This window comes from Anser anser (genome assembly GCF_964211835.1).
Source record: "Anser anser genome assembly, chromosome: 2".
NCBI lineage: Eukaryota > Metazoa > Chordata > Aves > Anseriformes > Anatidae > Anser > Anser anser.
In genome coordinates, this window is record NC_139721.1 from 130,938,945 (window position 1) to 130,953,313 (window position 14,369).

General features: G+C 39.3%; 1 long non-coding RNA gene across 1 annotated transcript; it reads left to right on the plus strand.

Annotated features, from left to right (window-relative positions):
* Positions 1–8,669: 8,669 nt before the first annotated feature.
* Positions 8,670–13,753, plus strand: LOC310893963. The gene is made up of 3 exons (XR_014579436.1): positions 8,670–9,355; positions 10,276–10,426; positions 10,729–13,753. It is a non-coding gene; the product is annotated as an uncharacterized lncRNA (long non-coding RNA).
* Positions 13,754–14,369: the final 616 nt, after the last annotated feature.

Consider the following 14,369-nt stretch of genomic DNA (forward strand, 5'->3'; position numbering starts at 1 on the left):
TGCATTTAATTTGAGAAGAGGAACTCTCTGAGGAACACATTAAAACTGACGTAACCATGCTGGTTGGGGTGGACAATTACATCTGGTTTTGTCATGCACTTATTACAATTAACTGCGTTAGCAGATGTAATGGATTGGAGGAATGAATGAGCCTGAGATTACACAGACCTTTCTTACTGTAATGATTCATCAGGTAGGATTTGTTTCAGCTTTCTGCTGTATCATTATTTTTTTATTATCCCACGCTCTATAGTGCTGACAGCGTTGTGATGGAGAACGGGTGGAAGCTACTACTGGGAGCCTGTGTCAGTAAGCTTTGTGCATGATGGTGATTCACCGATGTTCAAGCACATCAAACAGCTGCAAGTGAACATCTGAGCAGGTCTTCCACCATTCTGGTTGAGGGGAACAAAACAATTCAGTGACATTATTATTTCTTGCTGTGGTTTCTTACCTCTTGTTCTGAAATGCCAATACCCAGTAGTTTTTCTTTCCTGAGATCCCATAGCTCAGCCATGAGGGCATTATGAACCAGGATGTCCATGGAAAGAGAGCTTTTCCTGCACAGTTCTCAGCCATGAAGAAAGATTATTGTTGACATGGTCTTGGCTTTTCCAGCTGGGGTAGGTGAACTGTGCTGTAGATGTTTCTGTTGTCTTGATTGACTGAAACGTTGTGGCCACCCTGTAGGATTTAGCTCCATTGTTAAACAGTTCCTCATAGATAATTATACAAACATTGGACAGTTTCATAATAACACTTGATATTAACATTAAAGTATGTATTTCATATTATTGGTTGACTTCCATGGCTATGGAAGACTGTTAATGGAATAAAAATTGCCCTGTAACTCCTAGGCAGGTGGTGATGAAAGAGAGGGGCTTAGTTATCTGTTATGAACTTTTGCAAATGCAGTATATGCTCCCCCCCAGGTATTGCTGTCAGGCTCTGCAGCTCCGCTTTCAATTTAAGATAGGGATGCAGGCAGCCTGCTGTTATCAGTTTCTACCTGGCGATAACCTTGTCAGCTCCCTTTTGGTATTCACATATTATCAACCAAATAACACTGGTTTCTGAAAATGACCAGTTCCACTTACATTTCATAATGTGTTGAAAGGAAAAACGTTTGTGACTGAGTAAGAGAAGGAAGGAGCTGTCAACCCTGTTTTGTGATTACTGCCCACAAATGTTCTCACATTTTACTTCAAAAAAGTGTTCTGACAAAAATATTAGCACTAATAGTACAGTATGCATATGCTCTCAGCATATAAATAGTGCAGCTTCATCTGATGAGATAGCTGAGGGCTCTATCCAATGACTTTAGTGAGATGTGAGGTTGCTAGCGCCGCACGGCAGGCACTCGGCACGCGTGAGGAAGGCAACATGCTACACTTGCAATCACATGAGGTACGGAGCACCATCAGTTCTTGTCAAAACCAACCAGTCACAGAGCCTCAGTGCCTGCAGCACTGAGTCTTTCCTTCTCCAACGGACGTCAAGAAATGTTTCTTTATCACGCTGTCTCAGCATCCTCCAACAGACACATCCTACAAACAGCAATCTGGATCAGCATCTTGCTTTCACACAAGAACTGGAACTCATTTGCCCTCACTTAGACGACTGCATTACCCAAGGCTCCCTGTGCAGGCAGCAGAGAGAGAGACCTCAGCAGAGCAATGCTTCATTCAGTTGTAGGTGCCCAAAATGAGGTGAGGTGGATCCCACCTGAGGTGTCTGCTGCTTTTTATTCATTCCTTACAAGGTTTGGTTTTATTACATGAAGGGTTACAGGGGAATTTTTATCAGCCAGGTTGACAGGAAATAGCCCTTCTCATTCATAGGCTGTCAAGGAGAGACATCTCTACTCTGATTCTGAATTACTAAAGTTAATATCCAATTAAAAATGCATATGCCATCAAGGCAATGCATTGTGTTCAAAACTTTCAAATGGATACTCTTTCTATAATTGCATCATTTTGCAATTTTAACACTACAATATGGATGCTGACAATACTAATGCGTTTGATTTTGTAACATTGACAGTCTCCTGATGAATCTAAATGGCCTAAGTTATTTCAGTGAAAAGACAAGGGGTGTCTTTTACATGCAAAACAACTCCCATTAGTGATTAGCCTATTTTAAATATCCCACTCTATTTTTTTTTTTTGTGTTCACTACTGTGTATCATTCTTTTATTTTCGGTTGTTTGCCACAATTACTATTTCTCAGCTAAAGAAATCCAAGAAGTGGTGCTGACGAGAGGCCCACGTTTAACTTTTATCAGCCTACCATTTCTTTCGCACATAGCCGAATAACTTTGTAGAGGTCACACGTACTTGCTGTACTGCATGAATGCCCAGTTTCTGAAAGATTTCACACAATGTACTGTACCCTGAAGAGCAAAATGTACTCGCTTCCTGAATACCACCTATTCTGTAGAGGTAAAACATTCAGGGGTTTGGAGGTTTAGTTACTCCTTTGTGCTAATGATATTAAAGAGAATATTTATGAATTGTGCAGTGTAGCATCTTACAAGATCTGTGTCATGTTTATACACAAATATATATCATATCCATATGATCTGCATCATAGAGGTATATTGTGTATATGTTTGTATATATCATATTTATACATAAGTATATATAACATGCACATAATATTCCAGGTTACAGCTGAGACCTGGAATGCGTGCATGTCTCTGTATGAAATGAGAAATTTTATCTCAACCTACTGTGGCCTTTTTCCTGGAAAAAGGAATTTAGGAGTATAATAAAACTCACCTGTACATAACCTCTGTAACTCCTCCTATTCCATTGAGGTACAGTACTAGAATTACAGAAGCAGAAGAAAAATAGAGAAAGCCAGTTCTTTCTGTATTTGTCTTTTGTATGTAAGGCAGAGGAACTATGATCTCTGCACTAAACCTTTTCTGCATGCAGTGTAGCTACTAAAGAATATTCAGGTCTGTTTGGAAATAAGGCCAATAAAATGGCAATAGCATTATTTGTTACAGAACTCATTTTACACATACATCTATTTGTGTAAGCTTGTTCGAATGTGAGAAATGTTATGTTTTGTTCGTGAGGAATACAACTGTGCCATTTAAGTAGTCACTCTAACTAAAACTCCAGAAAATCTTAAGCTCACCTGTAAAGTTTCATATTAAGCAGTGATTTCTTGATTGGCAAGTTTCTATTCATTTACTGTTATTTGTAAAAAATAAAAATAGAATAGAATAGAATAGAATAGAATAGAATAAAATAAAATAAAATAAAATAAAATAAAATAAAATAAAATAAAATAAAATAAATACAAATAAAAATATTTGTCTATGTGAAAAAGAGAAACTGATCAATAATAGTCCCTGTAAAAATATGCAGAATATGCCAGGTCTGCTTGTGACTCCTCAGACACTGACTGAAAAAAACAGGGCTCACTTTGACAACCATGAGGTCCGATTAGTTTGTGGGATTTTGGTGTTTTTTGTTTTTTTTTTCCCCTGCTGTTCTGTCTAAAACCAAACTTCACAAATACATTTTTCCTGCGTTTTCTCTATTGCTCTTTATTGCACTGAGATCACCAAGCATCTTGATAAATTTAAGATGTCATCCTGTCCCAGCAAACTGCAAAGATAAGCAATGGCTGTTATATTTTCATCCAGAGCCTGTAGACTAACAAGCAACTCTTCAGGATTTAATTGCATACCGGGCATGAATATCCTCCAACCATGCTGCGCATTTTGGGGCCCACGCTGTGGGTAGCAGTGCAGAAGAAGATAGTATTTACCAGCAATTGCAGATAGTTTTCAATGGTAGGCTGAGAAGCTGAAATACAAAGCAACCTCCAAATCCAGCTGTGGGCAGCTGGAGGGTGAAGAGTTTCACAGTCATTTCTTCAGTGTAGAGTGCTGCTTTGGTTTACACCAAATCCTTTCAAATACAGGTTCACAGAATTAAGTATCCAAGTCTACAGTAACGTGTTTTTCCTCCTGATTTCAATGAAATACAGCAAGTCTCAATCAGATCTTTTTTTGCTCTTGGTTTCACAATGCGAACCTTGTAGGGCTTGCTGAGGAGCAGATGCGAATGCTGGAGATGTGATACCTCATGCTGCCAATTCCATTCAGATTCCTTCACCGAATGGATGGCAAAATCCAACCAAGAGGGCTGGAATGGGGTTCTGGGCAGGGTGGGGGAACCAGGGGAGGGAGGCAGGGGCAGTAGAGCCTGGCAGTGCCCCCAGGGTCCTGACAATGCAAAAGGGCTTCCAGACATCTGTGCCTTCACCTGCTTTAGCACTGACATCAAGGAATGAACTAGAGGGGTTAAATTTCTCCTTCTCATTGAATGCCTTTTTGACCCAGGTGGCCTCTGCCACCACCCTGGCACTAGGAGCAGAAATAGTGATGGAATGGCATTGTAGCCTTTCCTTTCCCCAGCATCAAAGGCAGTGCCATCAGCTAGGACTTGTAAGTCTTTTTAATGTGAGAATTTGGCAGTCAAGATTTTGAACAGGTTGGGTATAGAAATACTGATATCCCTGGGCTTTAAAAAGATCTGTCTGCCCCGAAGGACAGACATTTATTGAAAGAAGGCTTAAAGTGCATCCATCTAAAGATGAATGTTTTGCTATTGCATTTTAGTTTTTGTCAAGTTCAGTTAATGGATCCATTACAAATATTATCCAAGAATACGCTGCTTATCTTTATGGAGGACATCTTTCTTCTTTATTTTTTTTCTGTAATTAGAAATGCATGAATACAAATAGGAGAACAAGTCTGACAAAGCCTCAAACAATTATAATCCTAAAAATTAGTTTCCTGACACTAAAAGGGGCTGAAATTGCTGGTATTTCTAATTTTCTGAGAGGTGCTATCACAATCAGGATTATTGCATAAAACTGTAAAATTAGATGGTGTGAAACCAATTACTTAAAGATTACCTTTTGAAGTAACTAACTCTTTTATTCTGAATGCATACATGCAAATATGACATTTCCTTGAAGTTAAAAATGCTCCAAAATACTTCTCAAACTGGCAAACTTTTTGTAATATTATCAAAAAGGTTTCACCGGTCAAGTGAGTGAGGAGAAAGACTGTCAGGTAGAATTTATTCACACACAGTAAGTTAACCTCTGAAATCAAGAGGAGACCTAAGAAGTCATCTCAGTTAGGAACTGAACGAATCAAAAAAAGCTGTGGCTGTCTTACATTTTAGCAGCTTGTGGGTAAATTAATTATGTATACCTGAGGCACCCCGTAATCTTTTGCCCCTTAGTATTTTTTAGGCAAGTGAATAGACGGGAGGATGCCTGGGAGCGTATGGCCCTATTCATGAAGAGCTCGGAGATGCAAGACACAGGTCCCTGTCTCAAAACAGTTTTCGTGTAGAGTATAAATGAGCCAAATAAGTCTGTTGTTTTCCCAAATGAGGCAATAAATGCTGATGTCTTGAAGCATAGAAACAGTACATTTATTTTCACATTTGTGCAATAGCAAGCTTTTATTTGGATGCATGTCATTAGGGCTAAGTGAACGGTCTGTAACCGGAAAGAAACAGGAGAGCTACCCATTCAGAATTCAAGGGCTTAAGCTGTGTTACTCAAGGCAGACTTTCACAAATATTTCTGAGTGTTTTATGATCTTTCGGAATGAGCACAAGTTCATCTATCTCTTAGTTACATAACACTGCCACTTTTATGAAAATAGAAAGTAGAAAAACTTCAGCTCTGCAAAAGGTATAGCTGCCCACAGTGTTCCAGTTTATGGGCTCAGTCCTCCAACGCAACGAGCACTTTGGTCCCAGTCCAGCAATCTCAAGTAGCTGCCTTGCAGTATGCACGTGATTAATTCTGCTATGCTACACTGCTACAGCTAAATGGAAGAGTCACAAGGTCCCGATACTGTAGATGACATCTCTTCTTTACTATCTCTCGGAAATGTTAGAATCACACTTACCGAACTCACTGGGATTTTATACGCCATCATTCATAAAAATTAGTCTACAGCCTGCCATATTCAAGTGTGGGAGGACTACAAAATGGGCAAACAGATTTTTTCCTTACAGGAGATGCTGCCAGAAGCTTCAAAGGATTATTAGAATTTGGAGCGGGGGCTAAAGGAGGTATAGTTCCCCTCTCTACTAGCTGCACATAGCGTAGCATACGCCGTACGTCACCTAGCTGGGAAATGCTGCCTAGCCCTTTCCCACCTCTTTACTGAGCTTTGCAGAAAGGGTGAATGCAAAGCTTGTCAATGTCAGTGCTGGTTAGCAGAGTGAGGCTGGTGCCGTCAAAAAGGCTTATGCTGCACTCGGAAAACCTGACATTTAGGCTGCTCCAGCACGCTCTCCCTCGGAGCTTCTAAAAAAGTTCTGTCTGACCCTGCCAGGACTCTTCCATGGCTCTGGGATTTCTCTTCTCTTTCTTCTCCCTATGCCATTGGAGCTGTTAACATCAGAAACACTTTAAAATCCATGTCAGGCTTGGCTTTAATGACACCTGTGTAGTCTATCATCATATGAATTGTGCTTTGTGATGCACATTATTATTACTAATACTTCATCAACATTTTATGCGTCTCACGATGAATGTGGGCTTCTGCATTATCCCATTTTCTGCGTGCATCATGAAGCGGCTCCCTTCAATCATTATTGTTACCATCTATGTTATTTGCTTTCTTACTATCTATCCATCCATGTATAATATGACACATTTCCAACCTTAATCTCAGTATGAAAACACCGAGAGCTTTAAAAATTTCATACATCTCCAGAGCACTGAAGGTTACATTTTACCTAAAACAATGTTCAGATGGCTGTCAAAAAGGAAAGTTAAAGTGAAATGTCAAAAGCTGTAAGGATGAAAAGCTGCACATGGTAGATACAAGATTCAGTGCACGGTAACTCCCTCTTAATAAACAAGCAAAGATCTATTGGAAGGAAAATTTCCTTGCATTTGAAATTTAACTGCCAACCATCCACATCCTACACATAACTGTCATAAAGGATGTCTAAATCTGTCCTCATTTATAACATGTGTTGTGACAAGATTTGACAGTCTCTGAAAGAGCTATAATTGCCACCTAAACATCCAGCATTTTGTCAACTGCGATCGTGTTTAGGGAAAGCATTTATTTCACTTAAAAAAAAAAAAAACTAGCATTTTTTCTTTCTGAATGAGATGACAGATTTTTTTTTCTCTTTTCTCATTAGGGGTTGCAAGTCAGATTTAAGGATTTTTGTTGTTGTTGTTCCTTTTTTCTTTTCAGTATTTTTCCAGTGACAGAAGTTGGAACTTTTTGCACTGAAAGAATGATGATTAGCTTGAGGAAACCACAGAAATTGAACAGAAATATTGTAAGCACATCTACAAAGATACTGACACCACTGAAAATTTCAGAACATCAACCTGATGTTGATAGGCACTCGGCTGAATATCACTGCAGGAACCAAGGTGAAAGAGAGGAAAGAGGATCCAAAAGGATCCCAGTATTTGCCATTTTGTTACCCTGAAGAAATGCTATGTAATTTTTGTCCACTGCATATAGTCTTTCTGACGCGCACATAAACATCACTGCAGGATGGAGACAAGAGCTGTTCCTCTAAGAGCAGAAAGCAAGCTTTGGATGAGGGAAATGTGATGCTTTTGGGGCATTAACAGCCTGTACAGGAGGGGCTGCAACCTAAGCTCAACCTAAACTCTTACTAGGCCAGAGTTTGTGTCTTAATTGCTTTCCTGAAGTACTGAGCACTCAAAGTCACCACTACCATAGCAAACACTCCCCAGCAGCGTTGTTTTCATTCGCTCTGGCAGCACTCATGGTTCTTTTGTGTTTATTTTCCTAAAACAATCCAGCAGTCCAATTTGATTCACAGGAACGCTCACAAAAAGTAAACAGCGAGCTGTGCTTTTGTGAGCACTGGTACCAGAACTGGTAGTTTTTCACAGGTGATTGATGTCGCGGTGACACAGAAGCAGGACTGCATGCAAAGAGGTGTCCCCAAACCCTACATGTAGCCTTGCTTGCCTGGCCTGCCTTTCCCAAGTGCACTGGCACTAAGAAATGCGTGCTATGTGGCCTGTTCATACCGTGCTGTGATGGGGCTTTAAGGATGCGCAGGGCAAGCTCTTCCTCTGCCGGCTGCAGGGGTCAACAAATGTACTAAGTCTTTCCTCCTGACCGGAGTTTGACTTAGAACTGCACTGGGAAGACAAAAGAAAAAGACGTGCTGTTTTGCTGTTGGCTTTGCATCTGTCTCAGATTATATATTCTGTATGTATGAAGAACTTTCCAATGTTCTTGATTCAGTGGTGTTGTGTGCTTAGCACAGCCCGTCTCCTACCCATGTGCTATTGCTCCTCTGTTGCAGATAACACAGTGGAACTTTTTACTTCTATCCTTGGGTGGCTACTGGGCTCAGTGGAAACTGGAAGAGAAAACATTAGCAATATAGGACAGAAGCAGGTGCTGACACTGTGGTCAGATATCCAGCAGTTTCGGGTGTCTGTAACTGAAGATAGACAAATGCCTCAGTTATTTGCCAATTAGTAACACCTTCTAGGGAAACAAGGGTTTCCTCATCTGGCTATTGATCTGCACTACGCAGTTTTTAAGCATTAGCATCCTGAATGGCCTAGAACCACATTGTTGGTAGAGAGAATCTGGAAAAGAGAAAGAGTAGCACAAGAGGAGGGACTGAAGGGACTTTCTGGGGGAGCGAGGATAAGGAAGAAAAACCCAGAACACATGCAGGAACCTTGGCAGGGAAACAAAAGGGATATTGGGCTGGGATTCTGCGAAAAAGGGCGGGGAGTTCTTGACAGGGCAGTGGACAGAAGGAAGCAGAAGATTTCAGGAAACCTTTAAAATGGAGGGGAACAAAAAATGGCATGCAAGGATACGAGGAGTCTCTGATAAATGCTCAGCACCTACCACAACTGGAAAGTGAATGACAGAACCCTTTTGATCTTAGAATTCAACCATTCAGATTTTATCATCATACTTATTGCCAAAAAGTACCCATAAGGAGAATTGATTAAAAAAATGAAAGATATTTTATGTATTCTGAACAGGTTGCCTTTCTCTGGAAGAGAAAGAATATTTCTGCCCTTTACTGGTAAACAACAAGCAATTTTAAAATATTATTTGAGTTTACATTTTTAAACAAGTGTAACAGCTGTGTAGTTATTAAACAAAGCATTGTTTCTTTCCCCATCTCCTTATGATTCCTTGCATTGTCTATTTTTTCAGGTAGAATCCCACCCTGCAATGGGAACAAATCCAGGAGACAACAGCCAGCAGAAGGAATTTTTGTGAGGTCCCTTCTGAGAGCATTTCCCACATGACTCTGTCAAGGTATGCAATTAATATAACACCATAGGTCATATTTCCAGCCTTTCCAGATAATCTGGCATTCTCCCTGGGGTACGTGTGTCTGGTTAGCTGAGTAGGGAGGAAGAGAAAGTCTTTGATGTGCGAACCCGAGCAGCCAGGTCAAGGAACACAGTTAAAAGAAATCCTGCTTGTCCTAAAACAATATCCTAATGACAGCTAAATAAAGGCTTTTGAATTTGTAATGGGAGCTTCCATTAAAAGAAAACTTAAAAAAAAATAATGGAAAATTCCATTCCCTACTCCGGTAGAGTTTTAATGGCTGAAGCCTTCACAGCGACAGAGGGTAAACTGTGTTCCAATGCTAATGTTTGCGTGCTTATTATTCCACTGTAAGAGACTGGTAATCACTATTTGCATTTAGCTTTCTGGATCGGAGGCATATTATGCCATTTCATCTGAGTGCACCTTTTTCTTAATACTGAACAGCAAGCATTTGGTTGTAAGAATAAGACTAAAATAGCTGTTTTTACGCTTAAATGGATGAAGTTGTGCAGCTCTGAATGCTAATCAGCTGCAGGTAAAAAATGTTTCCTCTTGTGAGAGTTTGCTAAATGTGCTAGCTCGAGCTAAAAATAACCAGCTGACCTGCCCTCATCACAATAACCTTGCAGAACTTGTTTCTCCTTGCATGACTGAAGAGCAGGTGTTATAGTCATATATTTTAAGGCAGAAAGAGGTCGTTTTGCTCATCTAGAAATGGGATTAATACCAGAACACGTTTCTGTACCTGATGTGGAAAACCTGCTTTATGAAGCAGCATTTGCACATAAAAATCATTCAGATGCAAGAGTCGATTGAGGAATTCTCTGATTGTTCTTTGTAACAAACCACCACTGTATTATTATATGTGCTTAGCATTCTTGTACGTTGCTATGATACAGAGACGCTACCTTGAGGCAAAATGGTGCCAGCAGGTTACTGACCATCCAAGCAGCAGAGGGCCTGACATTCACTATCTGCTAGGAAGCGATGGGAAGGAGTTTTGGTGCTTGTCAGAGGCTGCGTCCCTGCAACGAGGCTTCTCCATGCGAGGTAAAAGCTGGTCTTGATGGAAATGGAGAGAGGCTTGCTTTCTGATCCTCACAAAGGTGCTGCAGAAAAGCAAGAGTTGGGAAATACATAAAATACAATTAAGATTGTCAGATTCAGACATATACCCACTAGAATGGGCCAATAATGGATTAACAAAGAAGAAATTGCATTTAAACTAGAAAAAGGTTATCTGAAATCCCTGTTTCTCGAGTCCATTTGCCCCCCTTTCATTCCCTCATTACAGGATGACTTAGCTGCTATTTGAAAAAAGTTTCACCCTCTGTGCGCTCATTCTATTGCAGGGAATGCAGCTGCAGTTGTTTATTGCTCTTAAATACAGTGGAGATGGTACTTTGTGACTAGAAAGATGACTACACAAGAACACTGGCAACAGATTTGTTTTGAATCCTGCTCTGCAAATGATCTCTGTAAGGTGAAACTGCATTTCATTGAAAAATAGTGTCATGGATACAGGAGTACAATTTGTCTTTATCATGTTCTTTTTTTATGTGAAACTTGATAAACTTGGAAGTGAATATTTTCATACACATGTCAACAATATTAAGTGGAATGCAATTTCTTTTCAGTAAAATGCTGTGGGTGCTGGAATTTAGGAAGTAAAAGATATGATCACAAAAACGGGGCTTCAAGAACCTCAAGATGTTATCTAGCCCATGCTCCTGTTAGATCCGCTGTGCCTTAGCATTGTTGAGAGAGGTTTTGCCTTGCTTTGCTCTCAGAAACATCTAATCACGATGGTTACACAATCTCCTATGACATCTGTTTGATTACTTAATAATCCCTACACCTAGAGTGGACTGGTCTAACTGAAGCTTTCCTCTGACGCCTTGCAGAAAGGCCTATGCAGTTTGGTGACCCGCTGCAGTCTACAAGACAGACACTGCCCTACACCAAGCAGAAATATCTCAAAGCCCCTACCTGACAAAGTAGCCTCCAGGAGCTTCTTCTGAATTATCAGTGAACACTGTGCAGATCCTCAGCTTACAAAGCATGACTTCTACAGCTTAGTCCGTCCAGAATGCCAGCACCCCATTTATATGCTAATGTTCTGTCTTTGCAAAGACATAACACAAATAGTGTACTGCTTGCAACACAAGCCACCCACCACGTTACACAAAAAGAGACCAAGCTGATGGTAAAACCATTTAAATAATCACTTACCATTTTTAAAGAAATTGAGACTCAGACTGTGGTTTGAAGGACTGAAAATGAAGAAAAAAAAAGCATGTAAAATAAAAAATATATCTGACCATAAGCTTAAAACGAAATACTCTATTTGTCTTTTTGATTTCTGCATATTTCTCTGCATCACCTACAATCCTAACAGAATATTCTTTTGGAAAGCTGGATATATGTATTTCATTGCTTTCCTCAAGTAACTTCTTTATTCTCTAGATTCTTTCTCTCTGCTCTACATGCTGACATACAGAATGGAGACTCCCAATTCCCACTTTTCATAATGTTTTGGATTCAGTCAAACTCTCAGAACAAATCTTAACATTCTTGATGTACTTAATATTCCACATATTAAATACTATAGAAAATATTAATTACAGATACATCTAATTAAGGCTGTCATCTCTAGTGTATTCTTTGCTAGAGAACAAACAGGTCTTGTTTGGCTCCTCTGTGATGAAGGGTATCAGAAAAAAAGAGATAGGCTTTACCTGGCACAACTGTGAAGAGATGCTCCTCTTTCCCGTCTTTCAGGTACATACACGTTCATGAGAGGTCCCTCTCCTACATTTTAAGTCCCAAACTATTTGTCCAATCACCAGTGAATGCGGAGAATAATGCATTCTTTCCTCTCCATGAGTCTTCTACATCTTTGCAGAGTTAAGTGTCAGTGTATGAGCTTGTGGAGCACAACGATATCTGATCTCTTCCTACTTCTTTGCAGGTTTTAATAATTCTTAGACATTTTCCCCATAAGAGACCCTAAGCCTATTAAAGATCACATTCCCTAAAATCAAGTGTCTTGAACAGAGCAGCTGCTGAGTCTCTAAATACTAATCCCATGTAGATATAAACCCTCCTTCATATTTTCTAGAATTTTATCTGCCTCACAGAAAACTGCAAATTTTGATTAAAAATTACATGTTTGCTTAAGTTTGAAATTTCTGTTTTTCCAAGAGTGTTTAGGTACTCTTTTGAAGTTTGGGATTAAAGTTACTGGCATTTTCATTTTTTAAATTATAAAGGCAAATGATAGTCCTGACCTCTCAGTGGACATGACCTGTACTCCTTGATCCCTTCAGACTCAATAGTGGTTGCCTGTTGCCAAAGTTATTTGAGATTTCTTAGAAGAAATCTGGTATATAGCTTTGTTCAAGCGTGAACCTTCCGAGGAAAAAAGTAATATAATTCCCAGACTCAAACAGAAGCTTTCTGCAAACATGGCAAGTGTTAAAGAGATTGAATGGAAGAAAATAAAGGGTTGAAGATTTTGCAGCTCAAATTATAATTTCTTGAAAGAGAAGGGCACCTGGCCTTGGAAGTTCCATAGTCAGATACGATGGTGGTTCACATACAACATGGGGCTTAGTATGCTTTGATTTATTTCTGTGAAGAGAAACATTTTTTAAAAGCTGTAAACAAGTAACATGATAGACTAATTAGTCATGCAATACAGCACTGCTCTTCCGTAGTTTACTTTCAACAGTAATATTAATCACTACAGAGCAGATGTATTAAAGGTGACCTGAGGTTAAAACAGAGAATACAAAATAATGAAGTAGAGCAGTAGCTGATAACCTGGAGAACTTCCTGATTTATAATTCTGAGAGAGGTTGTTGTGGGTTTCTGCATCAACTTCACCCAAGTCTGTTTTCCCTTTCATCAGACGGTCTCTGATCATGGGGATGTTTACTTTGCATTAATTTTATCTGCCTTTGGAGGTAATGTAACTCTGATAAGAGCCAATTAGTTTTGCACCATCAAGAAGAACAATGAATTGTGACTTGGCAAAACAAAGATAAAATTAACCATTTGCCTAAATGGTGCTTTCTCATTGTTGTTTTCTCATAAGGCTTGTTCTGTAACGTTCAGCTCCATGAACAAAATAGCTCAGGATATGCAAGTTTACCTAAAGTAAAACATGTTCTGAAAGGAACACTACACTAATGTAGCACCACTGCCCAGTAATTCAATGCTAATTTTCCACAAGCCATTAGATCTGTCTACGGATTGTGTTTCACGCACATGAATAAGTGATGCAGTGAGAAATAAGCTAGCATTTCAGTTCTTGTGGCTAAAGCTTTTTAACTAAGAAGTAAAATGAGTTTGCTGGGAGATGCTTTTTCCATACAAATGTAACAATACTATTTTTTACAAAAATATTATTGCAAGTCTTTTGCAGAGGAGTAAGTCAAATTGCATGCTGGAGTGAAGCAAGCTCAAATCAACGGACAGAAAAACTTGAAAACATTTTTGCAAAAACAACATTTATGGAGGAATCCAATATGCAACTAGATTCTCTGAATTATAACCACAGCTGTAATACAGGTAAGTTGTTATTCATATTTACAAGAACTATGAAAAGAACTAAGCATTTTAGATGTTAGTTTAGCGTAGCGTCATATTTATAAATGGCATTGGGGGAGGCATACACCAAAACACAGATTTCCTAGCAAGTTATTGGAATGTGTGTCAACCATTTTATTTTTTTTAATAGAGAAAATGGAGAAGACAGATAAAGGGAGATTCTTCCAAATGTAATTAGGAGCAGTAAATGGTAACTAGTAAGAATAACACGGTTTCTGTCCTTGTCAAGTTGGATGAAAAAGGTGAAACTGGAGTTCACAATCCTTAGAAAGTAAAGGGTGGAAATTAACAATAACAGGTACACTTCAGTAGACTCAGAGATTTGGTTGATACAATCATAGTGGTGTACGGAAATCTAAGAAAAAAAAGATCAACCTAA